At 37.7% G+C, this 15,922-nt stretch overlaps 1 protein-coding gene across 5 annotated transcripts in view; it reads left to right on the top strand.

Moving 5' to 3' along the window:
- Nucleotides 1-11,286: 11,286 nt before the first annotated feature.
- The window catches only part of znf618 (zinc finger protein 618), a 29,025-nt gene continuing 24,389 nt past the window's right edge, over nucleotides 11,287-15,922 (top strand). For all 5 annotated transcript variants that reach the window (XM_044012199.1, XM_044012195.1, XM_044012198.1 and 2 more), the window contains exon 1: nucleotides 11,287-11,421. The gene's annotated coding sequence lies outside the window, so the exon portion shown is untranslated. The remainder of the gene's footprint in view (nucleotides 11,422-15,922) is intronic.

Here is a 15,922-nt window from a genome sequence, read left to right as displayed (position 1 = left end):
TACAAGAGTTTTACAAGAAGTCAACAGTGAAAGTGTGTTCACAAAGAAAGTGAAACTAATTACATTGACCTTTTTACCCAAACAACCATTGTATCAACTATACAGATTATCAGATGTCAACCTAACCTGATTAATTGTCACTTCTGCTCACGAGATACAATAAGAGATACAAGAAATTAGTCACATTAAATAATCTATGTATTGTACAATAACATTATGGATTTTGTTTGAGTTACAGTACGTGGATTACATGAACCTTAAGTATAAAGATGGTGTATCCTGTACATCAGATTATTATATTCAAATATTATTTCTGTATATCTTTTTATTAATACATTCATTTGCATCATACATTGGTTTATATTGTGAACTTTTTATCATTCTATTTAAAAACACTTTTCTGATACCCTTTTCTCCAAAAGTTTGACTCTTTTTTTTTTCATGTGACTGGTCCTCCACAGACCAAACTACACCCAGGTCATAAGTTTGAGACATCTGCTGCATAATCATAATGGGAGGTAATGATTGTTGCTACTTACGACTCACTCTTGAATGGTATAGTATGAGAAACAACAAGTAATATGAGTTCTGGTAAAGTTTTGGTTTTTCATTGGCAATAATGTGTTTCGTCCTTATGACTTGTTTTACTGTAAAAAGGTGTGTGCAGGGAGGAGCTACAGTAAGAGGCAAAGCATTCGATTATGACTCACTCAGCAGCATTTAGATTTATAATCTAAAAATAATCTGTGGTGGACTTCATTCATTCCTATCATAACTGGAACCGTGGTATAACGTATCTAGGTCACCATTTCCCATCCAGGCCTTGCAGACTGTAATGCATCCAGATTAGAGCTCACGTTTGGTTTAGTTTAATCCTCAACTCTGGCAGCACAAGTGTTATGATTCGAAATAATGATGAACAAAACAAATGTGTGCATGAACATGTGAGTGTGTGTACACAGCTGGATTTGGGCTGGAGTGGGCGCCCTCCATTAGGATTAGTTGATGTGTAATTTTAGCAGCATGTATCAAAACAAATGGATGAATGACATCATGCTAATACTAATGTTGTTTACCATATACAAGGTTAGTATTTGTTCTGGCAATCACCACTGTGATCATGGTAAATGAAATATTTATTATATAAGAATTGCATCGTAGACAAACTGTTTTTTCATGTGCATTTCAAATGTATTCATTCATTCATTGTCCACTGCTTTGTCCTCCACTTGAGGGTCCAGGATGCGAAACAGTGATCTACTTGATGCGAGGCAACAGTGCTGGCCACGTGCTCCCAGTTTGTTCTTCTGAATTCTCTGATTTTAAAGGTAATTTTGAAGGTTTATTGGCTGGTGCCAGGTGTTTATCTCTGTGTCTGTGAAGTTTTGCCAGTGTGAAGTGAACACATTACAACTGTGCAAGATGAAACACAGTACAACAAAAAGTACTGAGCAATACCAATGTGGTAGTGACAATGTTGGGTTGGATAGTCAACATGCTTAATAGACATCAGTGTGATCACATCATTAAATACCACTGTTACAGACTAATGAGAGAAAACAACCCATTCACCAATTAAACCTTCAGCGGTCTAAAAGACAAGGAGTAACATATTCCTGGAAAAGAAAGAAGGTCGAGGCAAAATACAGAACAGAAATAAATGATTTACAACGGCAAAATACCAGTTTGTTGTTTGCTTATAACTGTATACAAGACATCAACCAGTAGTCTTGCAGGTGGCACAACCTTTCAAAATAAAACCTCCATAATGTACTTTGGAATACATTACTGTGCATAAACCTCAGGGCTTGTGTTGTTAAATGATGTGGTCATTGGCATTTGGATTGGAATGATGTGTCTGAATGTTATATACAGTATTATCAAAATGTCAACAGTTCGTATATGCTCAAACCTGGTTGAATCTTGAAGTCCCTTTTTACAGCAGCAGTTTTACCAATATCATTAATTAGGCAAGGCAAGTTTATTTATATAGCGCCATTCTTACACAAGGCAATTCATAGTGCTTTACAGGGGCAAATAAATACATTGGAAATTAAAACGAAATCAATTAAAAAATAAATAATACGAATGAAAACAATTTAAAACATTAAACAATTAGGGTTCCACTCCAGTTTTAAGAGAGCCAGGGTCATGATATTGTTCTGAGCCTGAGACTTTTGCACAGTACTGTAGAAACATAGGCCTATGTGATGATTAAATGTAAAACATACTCTCTCGTCTTATAAACAACCCTTAATCTTGAATAGTGTTGAATTATCAAAACCTATTCAGGATTAATTGCACATTCATTCTTTGTCCTCGCTCTGATTAAGTGCAGTGCTGAAAGTGAGATTATGCACGTAGTGCTCTGGATCTGCTTTATAATCAGGACATGGGGCTCAGTTTTTCTCCATTGTAGACGTGCACACAGTCAGGATATATACTGTACTGTGGTACGTGTGTACGTGTCACGTATACACGTGTATATTTGGGTTACAGCGCTGGGAAAATAAACTTAGTTGCAGTGTCACAAACTCAAAGTGTGATGTTATTTCCCCAAAACACAAGCAGCAGTGGCTGTTGTGTTAAAAGGCTGCATTGTGTGCATATTGCTGCAGATGGACAGACTCATTACTACAGAACAAATCTGCTTTAGTTGCAAACCAACACAAGGTGTGTGATGTGAGTCACTCATTTTGGAATACATTTGTGAATAAATACATTCAGTGTGTACTTGCGGAGATGAGTGGGGCAGCATGATGAATAATAAGTGGTGCAGTATTTTGTGGGACACAGAGTTCCACAATTTTATATCGCTTCATTTGCAGAGAGACAGACAGATGGACAGATTTGGGGAGAGGAGAGTGATGAACTGGAAATGAAAAAACAAAACGATGTCAGAGACACCGAATAGGACAGAGGACAACATATAGGTAATACTCGGGCACAAGAGGAAGAGGGAGGACATGCTCAAAATAGCAGCAGTTGGGTCACATGATGAGCGAATCAAACAAGTCACAAGGCAAACTTTAAAAAGGAAATGAAACAGAGATAGAACAGGAAGAGCCCACCTATAAATTACGAGCAATACCTTAAAGTGTGTCCCTGCTGAGCACATTTATTTTTAGATGCTTGTTACGTGAACCAAGCTGCTCAAGAGCACTCTTGGTGTGGACCACACAGAGGCTGATGAATATGGAAAAATGGCTCTTGACATAAGAGGTGTGTAGCTTCAAAGAGCTATATGCACCTCTCAGTAACGCACAGTCAAGGCACAAACATTACATAACCTGAAACAAAGAAGGAAAAAAAAGAGAACACAAAGGTGATAAGAAAGAAAAGATGACATGGATTTAATGCTGAAACACTGAAAACAAATACTTAATTATAGGTCCTGAATAAATTAATTAAAAAACAGCGACAGTTAAGATCTCCTCAGTGATTGCTTTGCTCATTCTGCTGTGGAGTTGATATCACGGATATTACTGAGCCAGTTTCTTTACCTTTTGACTTCAGATCATTTTTATCATCATCCAGGCTGCAGCTTGTTGAAATTACGTTTCCATACAATGAGAATGCAGCAAGAAAAAAATGGTTTTGCATTTATCTTATTCAATCAGTTATCAGTGTTGTGCAAATATCTAACAACTGGTATATTTAAATGACAATTTAATATCTACCAAACATCTCTAAAGTCACTGTGGCTTTATTTAGCCATAATAAAAAAAGGTGGTTTGGGTTAGATGGTTAGAGTAGGAGTGTGATGGTTTGATACTCCATGTTTTTTTCTAACACTTATTAGGAACATTTTCTTTTCCTTGTGTGAATATTTAACTTCCATTCATTTATCTGGTGGACAGAAACACAGCTGCACATGGGTGCGACTTCAGCTTACTCCATTTTCTAAGTTAACATCAACAGCTATAACCTAACTAAAGTAAGCTACAGCAGGGTCACTGGAGCAAATCAAGTATTCAAAGGTAAAACAGGCTTTAACTTTAAACCCCCCCCAAAAAAGGTTGTTTGAAAAAGCCAAATTCTTTGACGCAGGAGTAGCATCACATCACCGGCTGAATTTAAGGCCCCCAGCCCTGCGTCAATTATAACAGCCTGCTAATGAGATTCCATTTATAGACTGCTCATTTATATGATGTCAATGCTCAGGTCAAGCCAACACACACACGCACACACACCGAATGGGTAAATGCAATTTAAAAACACCTTGAAAGGTCTTGCTTTCCTCATTAGTCCAGTAATTTGTTTTAGGGGTTCCTCTTGACCCACATGCAAACTGTTACAGTTACACAACTGTCTTTGAGCTGACTTGAAATAGAAACTCTGGGGGCCATACTTGATTCATCGTGATGTGAACCACTGACCGACGGTGACATGGCTGCCATCTCGGGTGGCTGGGGACACCTCTCTTTTTAAATTAAGGTGCAAACGGGGCTCTTCTGGCTTTGTGACTGCGGCTTAGTCCTCCTCACATCACCTTTCTAACATGTAAATAAACACAGTTTGAGCTAATCTGCACTGAACTACATCTCTTGCATTACATCACAATACACAGCAACTTGGAAACAACTAACCAAACTAAAGGATACCAGGTCGAGGTGGATTGTTTCTCAAGTACATACAGCATTAATAATGATCACCCTGTGAGTCACCAGCTGTCCACATGTTGCCTGCCTGTCTAGAGGTCAGACAACGTGGCTCTTTTGTCAACTGTCAAAAGCTAAAAACAATTACTGACTGTGTTTACTTGGATTCTTACTGGTTGTCATGGCAGGACTCACATGAGCCATGACCTCTTCTAAACCTGGTTAGAGGCCAAGTTTGTGCTTTTTGTCACGGTCTCTATTTTTTTAGCGAGAAAGTGTATTCCTTCCCCTGCAGATGGAAAAATCATTTTCGTACTTGGGGTGCATTGTAATCTGTCACACTTGCTTTGGGGAGCTTCCTGGTTTTGTTCTGTAGTAAGTTATAGCAGATGGTACTTTTAAGTCAGTGTTGCTGTTTCCAATAACATCAGACTTAATTTATCTATCAGTAAACATCCCCAAATTAGCATTTAATGAGCTCACGCGGAATGAAGTATCAGCCGTGTTGGGAGCCAGTCGGTGATCCAGCTGTGGTGACTGTCATGTGCTTCACATGAGCGTACTTCATGGCTGCAGTTTTATTTTTGGATGTTTTTATTATTTTTCAGGCTTAGTGTTGCCTCAGTGAAAACCTATTCACGTGGTGAAGGGCTGATCAAGTGTGTCACCTGAGGCAGTACAAAGAAAAGTGGTTTACTGTTGCGATGGATTCGTCCTGGAGGACAGATGGTCAAAGAACTGGGACTGTGACACAGAAAGCAGAGGAGGGGAAAAAAAAAGGACACATAAATGTGACCTGACCTGACTTTATATTTGTAATTTTAAACTCACAACAGATACGGAGTGCTTTGTGATATGGTACTATCAAAACACTGTAGTATGTCGACAAAGTGCACTCAGAAAACAAACTAAACTAAGCGGGGCTAGGTCAAAACCTAGTTTGAGAACAATTTTGAAAGTTGTTGTAATATCATTTTACACAGGTGAGCATATTTGTGATGTTATTATGCGATATTTACATTTTTGCCTAGCATCATCTGGTTTTTCTACGTATGGTATATTAATCTGGATGTTTTTTTCAATTCAGTTGCCTGAAAGTGGAACAAGTGACTGAAATGCACCACCGTCGAAACCACTCAAATCTTGATGTTTTTACAACTTAGTCTGACAAATACCACACATTAGTTAATGGCAGCAGCTGTTCTGCCATTTAGGCTGTAATTACCTGCAGGACGAGGTTACCGTGCTTGTGTGAAAGCAGCTTCTGTCTCCTGTATAATGCACAGTCAATTAAAATACAATTGCTAATGTTGCTCACCAACACTGCTAGTTTCAAACAAGGCTCCCAAATAAGTAAGCAACAATTTCCTGCCAGAGTAAACACACCAAACAACAATTGCCAAAGGAATATACGGTTTATCAAAACAAGACAAATTAATGTTTAGTGCCACTCCGTCATTAGGAGGCAGTTTTGATTTAACAGCCGTCTCTGTGAACAAGTAGTATATTTATTAATCTCAGCCATATAGTGACACAGTAGCAATTTAATAGTCAGAAATTTAACAATATTCTACTACATCAATTCTACTGCTTTAACAGTACTGAGTGTATACGTGTGTGTGTGTAGGTTAGAGGTTTTTAATCAAAACAGTTATTTCAGGTCTTACTGGTGGATTCTAAAAACCACAAGGTGAGATTGTCATGTGAGTTTGTAAACAGTGATGTCAAATTTATATAAAATATCTTCAGTCTGCGCCTACGTTTTTAGTCAAGGTAACTATACCGACTAAAGAAGATCCAAAACCCATCTCCGGAAAGCATATGCTCCGATTTCTCCTTTGACATGTCATGTTGTTGACACGTGTGACGTTGAATAATAACTATTAGGTAAACAATGGTTTTATTTTCACTAGCCACCGTGTTTGGATAATAGATTTAATTTAATTTAATTTAAATAATTTAATTTAATTTAAAGATTTCCCAGGGTTAGAAAATGTAACGTTACAATGCTAATTCAAACTGGCATCATTATAAATTAACTGTAGTTTCTTTTGTTTTACAGTTGTCTGCTACTCGATGATTTCACTGAAGAATAAAAATACATCTCGTGCCTCCTCATATATTTTCAGCTCCCTGAAGACGATGATTTTAGGTTCTGGCTTAAACTGCACAGAGACCAAATACAAAAACAACATTCAAGTACAGAAAGTGAATAACTATAATTAGCGTTGGAAAGGGCACTGCTGTAATAACATTTTGTCATTGTGGGCAGCAGAGGTTTTACTGCGTAATCACTGTAGGTTTTATTCTTAGTTTCTTCCTCAACCTTTGTTGGCTGCTCGTACGTATGAAAACATAGGTGGCTCGGTCGATTCATACTACCCTGTCATGACTATAATTACACGACTCACTTCTCCTTCCCTGATTATGTGCTCACAATGTAACTGTGGTGTTTAAGTAATTGTGGATTTTCCTTTTTTTTACGCTTGTTCTTTTCATGGTTTGCAATCAGTTAAGGAACAAAATAACCACTAGACTCTGATTACCTACACAGTGAAGTGTTAAAGGTAAATGGTAATTTGGCTTAAAATAGGTTTGTTTGAACAGGTTAAAAGTATATATTTTGTTATATCTTGTTATTTGTATTTTCTATGATTGGGTGCAAGAAAAATTAGAAAGACACACATCTTCCCCAAAGTTACTTTCAATATGTAAAGTCTTAAGTCTGCCTTCTGTTTGTTTGATTGTCCTTGGACGAAAACATACAATTCTTAGTGATATAATGAACAGCCAGGATTTCTACTTGCTTTTACCCGCCTGTGGTCAGCCTGCCTTCAACTACTGTTTTCTTGAACCAACAACACACATGAGGTTAACACCAACACTATAATGGTTGGTTACACAGAGTAATGATATTTCAACTGGCCACAGATTGGTCAGAGATGTCAACTTTCTTGTTAAATCAACACTGGCATCATTCAATGTTATGGCCTAATTAAAACGTGTGCTGTGTTTGCACCCATGTCAACAACACCTTAATGTGAACTGTGTGTATGTGCATGTCCATGCTCTGTCTGTGAGTTCTGCAGGGATCCAAATTAATCTATTGCGTATAATAGTGAGAAGTACTGCATGGTCAACTTCAGATTTATTTTGAGCCAAATACACACCAAAAACCTGGCTGTTTCTGCAATTATTTCCATGACACAACTGAACCTTCACTGCAAGTTGTTGCTCATGTTATTTTTGTCCAATTTCCGAAAGACCAGGGTTTCAGTTGAATCAGTTTGGTGGGAACTTTCTCTAAATGTATGCCAAGCTCTTGAGCATGCTGCAAAGGTCTCTTCTTCAGCCCAAGTAGGTCACTGAGAAAAAAATAGCATCATTGTTGTCAGCCACTCTCTCACCTGTTGGTTCTTCTGCCAGTTGAAGGAATATTTTTTTTTTAGTAAGTAAGTAGGTTGAGAGAAGGTCAGGCCAACCTTGAGTTGTGAAAATGGTGAGAAAAAGAAAGAATGTACAGGATAAGAAGACTACAGTTTCTGCAATGTGCTTTATCTGAAATGTGCTGAGCAGCTGTTTGAGCAACAGCCAATAACTCCTTCAGTATAAGTCAATGGATTCTATTTATACTCTGCAGCTGTGAATAACTATTTAATTCATCCCCGATTTGCTGAAATACTTTTCATGCTTCAACTCTCATCCCGGGTGCACATTAGACCTCAGTGTCTAGTGTTGTGAACACTTAGGAATAATGGAAATCCTCTTGTAACAACATGGGGTGATTTGACCATGAACTTGTCTTGCATGGTTTATGGAATCATAGAGGAGCTTTTATCAGCACTGACTTTGGTTTTAACATTTTTTTTCTCTCCACTTTACCACATATAACTGTCCATAATAAATGAGATGCTGAGATTAGTTCAGGTGTTTTGAAGTGAGGTTGTTGACACATTATCATGACTGACTTTGCCTGTGAAAACCTGAACTATACCTTTAACAGAATTTTCTGCAGGAGCCCATATCTTAATTGGAGCAATGCTTTCACTTTTAAAGACCTCCCCATTGTGGAGCTAGTAAATATTATCTAATGTTATCTTATCTTAATGGTCTGATGTTAGATCACACATGTTGGGGCCACCATGATATTATGTGAAGTTGCCATTGCTACTGTCATACTGTTGTTTATCCAACAACACCACACAAATATCACCTCAGTGCTTTGACTAAGTTTCATATTTGACTTTTATATGATGTAAATAACTATACTGTAGTTTCCGTTGAAAGTGACTCTGTGACACAGAAAACACGCTCTTGCATGGAGGCACAAGAACAGACATCCCCGGCACATACTGCATCTATTCCCGTTGTGTTGATATTGCTCTGACCTTTGCAAAGTTTTGACGGCAGAGGGAGACAAGGCAAAAAAATGGTCAGGTTTTAGTGAACTTACTGTTAGGTATAGGTGGAATGGAAGTGTCACTTTGTTGGCATGCTAGTGCTCTCTGCTGGACAGAGAAAGTAAATGCAGCACATAGGACTGAGTGGGTGAACTAGGTTCCTACAGGGTGAACGTCAAAGCATTGAGTGTAGATCATAAATACTTAATTTACTGACACTAAATTGCAACAAAACTCATGACCTGCTACCAAATAAATCAACATAATTTGCAAACAAAACAACACCTGCATGTGTAACTGATGAAAATGACTCCATCCTGATAAGTTAAACTGGTCAAAAATGGAAACGTTACACTTGTCTCACTGCCTTGTTTGACTGTTAAGTAATCCGAATACCCCACTTCTATATTGTACATGTAGATATTAACAGTACTTTCACATACACGAAATGATATTGATTTCATCACCAGGAAAAACAAGACTTAAGGGTTACAAGAAAAACCATTCATGCTTTTTTAGTCAGTGTTGATTGAACATTATAGATTGTATTCAGTCTTTGTGTTGTACATATTACATATTTACATATTTACAATATTAACATATTTTTCAAGAATCAGATAAGGTCTAGACTTCTTCAGTAACTGTGAACTGTAAAGTTGCAGCTTCATGTTTGGGACTGATGTCTTCAAAAGAAAAAAAAAGAGTTGCAGTTCTCTTTTTCTTTGTGAATTTCTCTGCATGTTGCTGTACACATTTGACCCACTACCCTCCCCAGCCCCCACCCAAGGCCCTCTGCAGAGAAGGATCAGCATGGTGCCGCCTTCCACCATGACTCATGTAGAGATGCTGTTTTTGTTGCTGATGTTGCTGTTGAGTGTTTACAATGATGCCCCGCCCCCAACCAAAACTGTACCTTTGATCCTATACACTTCTCTCACTTTAATTCAGGCGTACCAACAGAAAAACCTACAATGACATCATGACCTTGTTTTTGCCACATTGCAGTAAATAAGTGGTACAGCACACGGACACCTGCAGCTCCTTTGAAATTGTCCTTCATTTATGTACGATATGCGTACGTTATAGTTCTATTCTGAGAGACACTTAAGTCATATATAAGTTCACATTTGGTTTATATTGTCAGTCAAAGATCATTGCAATTCAATGTTTATTTATTTGTTAGTTATTGTTAGATGAAAGAGAAATAAATACAGTCAATAATAACACTCCTTGTCCTTGCAGAGTGATGCGCATATTTGTTAAAACATATGTACATAATGTCTTAGTGACTGTTCAACAATGTCAAACATACATTCATCAATATTTACTGCAGTGCTACACCATAGGCTACTGAGGCAATGTACATATTATAAGTATTTATTGTTGTATGTATTATCTAGTTAAAATAATTTAAACCTTCATACAGCCTATATTTATCTGCATTTCAAACTATTCTGTGCTACATAAAAACCAAGGAGGTTCTACAAAGGAACCAAAGGTTTTATTTTTAAACAAACCAAATTATTTTAAAAGAAAAAATATTTACTTTGAGTTAATTCTAGAATTTGAAAAAGAAATGTGTTGGCCAACCAAAACCTTGCCCTTCAACGCACATGTCAGTGTTACTATATTTGGAGGCAGCATATTGTATTCGTATATCAACAGACACCACTGTTATTACAAATAGTCCTGGATTTCAAATAGCTAGCAACCGGCGTCAGAACAATAAAGTCAGAATAATAAATACTATGTCAGGAAACACCTGCACAACTTGACCATTATCTAAAACTGGCCAGTGAACAGAAACCAATTAACGTTGCCTGGAGCCTCTATCTAATGAAAAAGGATAAATGCGTATTGTCTTTATAGCTTCTACTGCACCGCAATAAACAACAAACGCCTAATATGTTGCAATTTGATATAGTTTTGCCTTTGCGCAATTTCTATTCGCCCTAATCCCCGTGTAACTTCATAGTTGGCCAACATATTTTTCTTTCTGTCTGCTTCCCAGACTTTTTTCCTTTTTCATTTTTTTCTTTTTTTCATGTAGGCTAATATGCAGGCCGGCGCTGCAATTTCGAAATCTGCCCTTGTATATGGCGGACGAAAATTTCCACAGGAGGAACCGCAACGTAAACCCGCTGTGCACGGCTAAAAACGGAGAGCCTGCACGACCTGAGCGAACCTCGGCAAATTCATGACTTATATTACGCCATTACTTCTTTCTAAAATGTAACGCAGCGCGTCCGTTTCAGAGCAAAAAACCCCGTCGTGGTGGATTTTTTTTTTTTTACATTCGGAATTTCTCATAACTAATTCACATTTTTGAGGGAGCAGTTTGCAGTTAGTCACCTCCGGTCGGGGAGGGAAGATCTCTGGAACGGGGAGACCGTTTCGCATGAGCTGCATCGTATCTGGAGGTAAGTCAATAGTGTTTTATTTTTTCTCTCCCTCGTGTAGAAAAAAAATCCTTAATTTGAGAAATTTCGGTGGCGGATGTTAAGTTTTTCGTTTCAAAGGAGAGCTGGCAGCCCCTCTGCGTTGCTGCTGCCTCTGCCGCCTGTCAATAAAACCAGATGCAGGCTTTGAAGCCATCCGTAACAGACCTAATCTGTTGATGTTTTTTTGGACCGAATTGTCTGTTAATGAAGTTTCCGTTTAACTGCTGACTAGTCGCTTGTGCACCGAGCTGGTTCACATATTTATCCACCTACTATGTTACAACCACTGGGTCTGTTCCTGTGGAGACGAGGGGGGAAATGAACGCAACATGAAGGACGATGAGGGGAGGAACAATCTGAAACACAAAAACCTCCTGCAGCCATGTTTTGTGAATTTTCCTGCAAATTTGAGCAGAGCTCCGGAGTTGCTGTTCAGAAAGTCACACATTTCGAACGACACTTGTGCTCGTGTGTAACGGCTCGGTTGCCACTGGACACGGATGACAAAAAAGCCATCAAAGTGACGTTTTTGTCGAGATACAGTTCGACTTTTATTTTATTTAGGAAGATAGAGGATTAAAAATTTGGGCGTCATTGGCGCCACCTGTAGGCAGCCATTTTGAGAAATTAAAAAATAAATAAATATATATACACACAGCATATGTGTATAATGAGACTGACATGTATTTATTGAGATAAATGTTAGTTTGTAGTTCGAATATCACTACACTGACCAAACTCTTTAATACACAAATTAACTTGAAAACGACACATGAACTATTGTACAAGTACAATCTTACTGAAGCATAAACAAATAATAGCTCTTGTGTCTTTGAATTATTTTGCCAAAGGTTTATTAGTCTTCATTAGAAATACAGCCTGTCCCGTATCTCTTGAATCTAACATGCACATCAACTGTAGTTAATGTTAATTAGTATTATTTTGTGTGGTTGTCTTTGTTTGCTTTTATGTGTGCTGTGAAGTGTATACATATGTAATTTACGGCATGGTAAACACACTGAACAATTTTGACTTTTATTTACTGAGATTGGAAATCTGTATGTGGAAAATAACTATCCGAAATGAACTGAACAGCAGTGGAAGAAGAAAGACCAAGTCAGCATAATTTGAGGGCAGGAAAAACAATTACAACCAGTGCCTCTACTGTTTATATTAATCCTGCAGACGCCAAACACTTTCCCATCTTGCATGGCTTGCTTTTTATTTTAATGTAAGGGAAACTGTGAAGGCCATTTTGCTGTGGGTAATTTTAATGCTGACCTTCAAATATGTATAAATTTAAAGAGCTGGTGGAAATTGTGTGTCTGCTATGCAAAATCTAAGTGTAAATTCTGACCTTTGCATGCATAGTCTAATCAAAATGCAGCAAGTTCAGTTGAAGTACATAACTGAAGTTGGGCAACCAGTGTTGTGAGATAAACAGGGCTGGATGACTTAAAGTGATGAGAATGTTTACATGCAGAGTAGCCAAAGAATCAAGTAAGAAGTTGTAAAGCTCCCAGGAATAACGTTTCTTTCAGTGAGTAACACCTCACACCCTGGTTCACTTAATGGGAATTGGATTCTGGAAGTGTTCTCATTTTTAGTAAGGTAAGAATGCTGGTTTGTCAGTACACAAACAAAAGCTTTGTTTCACTGAAGATCTTTGAAGCAAATAGTTTGAGGAGAGAGAGAGAGGTGAAACTTGTCCCTCCCAGGCTCTCATAAACACAAGACGGAGGGGGATCAAATCACAGACCACTGGTTACAGTGCTTGAAACATAGTTGCTGCTCTAATTAATCAACTCAGTACAGAGGTTTTGTTTTCTACTCAAATGGTGAGAGCTGTTCAAGCAGCTCCTGTTTGATATCACGTTGATTCTTTTTTTGTACATTTACTGATTTGTACTTTGATGTGTCTAAAGAAACATGGATTCTTTTAAACATAGTGAACATTCATGTTATTTTCTTAATGGCGTGCTGAAAATGTCTGAAAATGGCTTCAGTTAAATTAGTCTCCAGGGAGCAGCTTTTCAAGGGTTGGGCCTGCTACATTAAAATAATTCTGTGCATTCTGCACATATTTTTCCTGCCTCTTCCTTTGTAAAAATGAACCTTATTGGTTTCATGAATAATGCATAAGGATGTTCAATTGCTGCAGCAATGAAAATTAGGGCTGTTTACGTGCTGTGGTTATGTACACAGAGGCGTCTTTTTTCTTGACCATTTTCTGAAGGTAGAGTAGAGCCTGAATAGCTTTTCTGAAAATACAAATTTTCAGCAAAGCAAATCTCATTTCTTTGAGTGAAAAGGGGAGGGGTGGCACTCCCTCGGGTTTAATGAATCCATAAATCACAATAGTGCCAGGTTTGCGGCGCCTGCATCAGTGTGCAGTGTAATTTTGATTTTCATCAAAAATTTAATCTGCCAGCCTACAAGGGTTTAGCAGCAGACCGGATGCCGCCCTGAATTTCTAATTTTAGGGGCCTGATCTTTCAGGATTTATTTTTGTATAATTCAAGTCTGCTTTTCAATATCTCATGTTATTAAATTTTAATTCGTGGCATTAACATATAGATTGAAAAGGTTTTTATGGCGGTTTTTGAGTGTACGCTGATGGAATTTTACTAGACGACACAGTTTCTTTTTCCAGAGCATCCTGGGTGTGTGTGTGTATGCGTATGTGGGGTTGTGGGGGTGTGGAGGGGTTATCCATTTCTCTGCATTATTGCTTTTTGAAATCATTGGTCATACACCATCTTGGAAGACATTTATTACAGAGGACAGGAAAATGTGCTTTTGATTAAAGAAACGGAAAAACCAGGCAAAACATTTAGTGTGAAACAGGTTTTGGTCAACATTTGCTCCTAGTCACTGAGTCTGCTCTGAAAGCAGTGATTGAAGTGACCCCCTCCATCCTCCATTTTAGCTGATTCCTATTTTAAATCCCCCAGAGTGGAAACATTTTCATGAGCCTTAAACAAATTTGTATTTTATATTTGGAATCTCTATTCCAGTCATCTTAACATGCAGAGCACAGTGATTTTTGGCAAAGTAAGATACAATTCAAAGTAAGAAAACCTCTCCAAGTTAGAAGCAACTTTTTTTTTTTTTTTTTGCTTTAACTGAGCACAGTGATTGATTTACTTCTTTATTGTGCAAAGGCAGATACTGTACTGTCCTAATATAGGCCAATTATTTTAAGTACCTCGACTAAGCATTGGATTCTGAAGAGAGATATGTCCTCTTAGAGATGTTTTCCTTGTAACCTCCTTATCTGAAGACAGCTGGGTCAAATCACAAAGTGAAAACTAGTCTCGCTGGCATAAATCACAGCACAACACACCTCTTCTTGCTGTAACATGTTATGTTGATACTATCAATAGATTGTTTATATTACAAGTAAATGACATTTCATTACTTCATTTAACTGCATTTCCTGCTGTAGTGGTGGTGGTTAGCTTTAGTGCTCTTTTAGTTTTCGTTGGTTTTTGAATGTGCTGTATATGTTTGGAACATCAAACAAATGTGCATCTGGTTAATATTTTTGTTCAGTCACGGTGCTGTAGGTTTGAGTATATCAGAAGCCTCGGACTAGGAGAGAGCACAAGGCCAGATGGCTAATTTTGCATTTTGACTTTAATTAGAAGGAATAAACGGGTCACAGCAGGCATTTCATACTCAAATATAATCAAATATTACGCATTCAAAATATTACAGAAGAAGTATAAGGAGGGAATGGACAAATGTGTGATTACTTTCTGACATGCATGTGTTGCAGCCATTGTTAAATTTAATTACAGTTGGCAAAGGTTTTGTCAAAGCATACATTAAGATGCGTTCATTTCCCCCTTGCATGAAGTACACTCTCGATCAATCAGGAGCCAATCAATATCATCAGATATCCAAACACTCATAAAATGGCTCAAGCAAAGAATTGTTACCCCATCATTGATTTTTCCTCTTGGCCTCCTTCTCTCTGCTGTTGGAAGCTGCTTATGTTCTTTCCAATCATAAGATGACCATGAGTGCGTCTATGAGGTGCAGGGAACAGACAACTCTGGGGTCCTTAATTAACTTGTACAGTGCTAATATCCTGTTCCTGTGTCAGGTGGTGCTTTACTGTTGCATTTTGTTGAGTTATCTATCTATCTATATATATATGTGTATATATATGTGTGTGTGTATATATATATATATGTATGTATATATATGTATATGTATGTATATGTATGTATATAAATGTATACATATATATTTGTTATGTCCAGTGGTTTGCCATCCCAGGGTCAGGTCTCTCTAATGTATCACAAGATGAATCTGTGAGGTCATGAGATGATTAATGGGAAAGGAGAGAACCCCACTCTGTCACACAAATCTGTTTTAGTTCTTTTCGGACTTCTCTAATCCTCTTCTTTTCTATACAGTAATTGCTGTTGTGCCTCAAACAATGATTTAATTGAAACCATGTGAAAAGTTT

The sequence above is a fragment of the Solea senegalensis genome, linkage group LG21, assembly GCF_019176455.1.
Source record: "Solea senegalensis isolate Sse05_10M linkage group LG21, IFAPA_SoseM_1, whole genome shotgun sequence".
NCBI classification, from domain to species: domain Eukaryota; kingdom Metazoa; phylum Chordata; class Actinopteri; order Pleuronectiformes; family Soleidae; genus Solea; species Solea senegalensis.
Note: the sequence above shows the minus strand (reverse complement) of the source record. Positions and strands in the feature narration are given on the sequence as shown.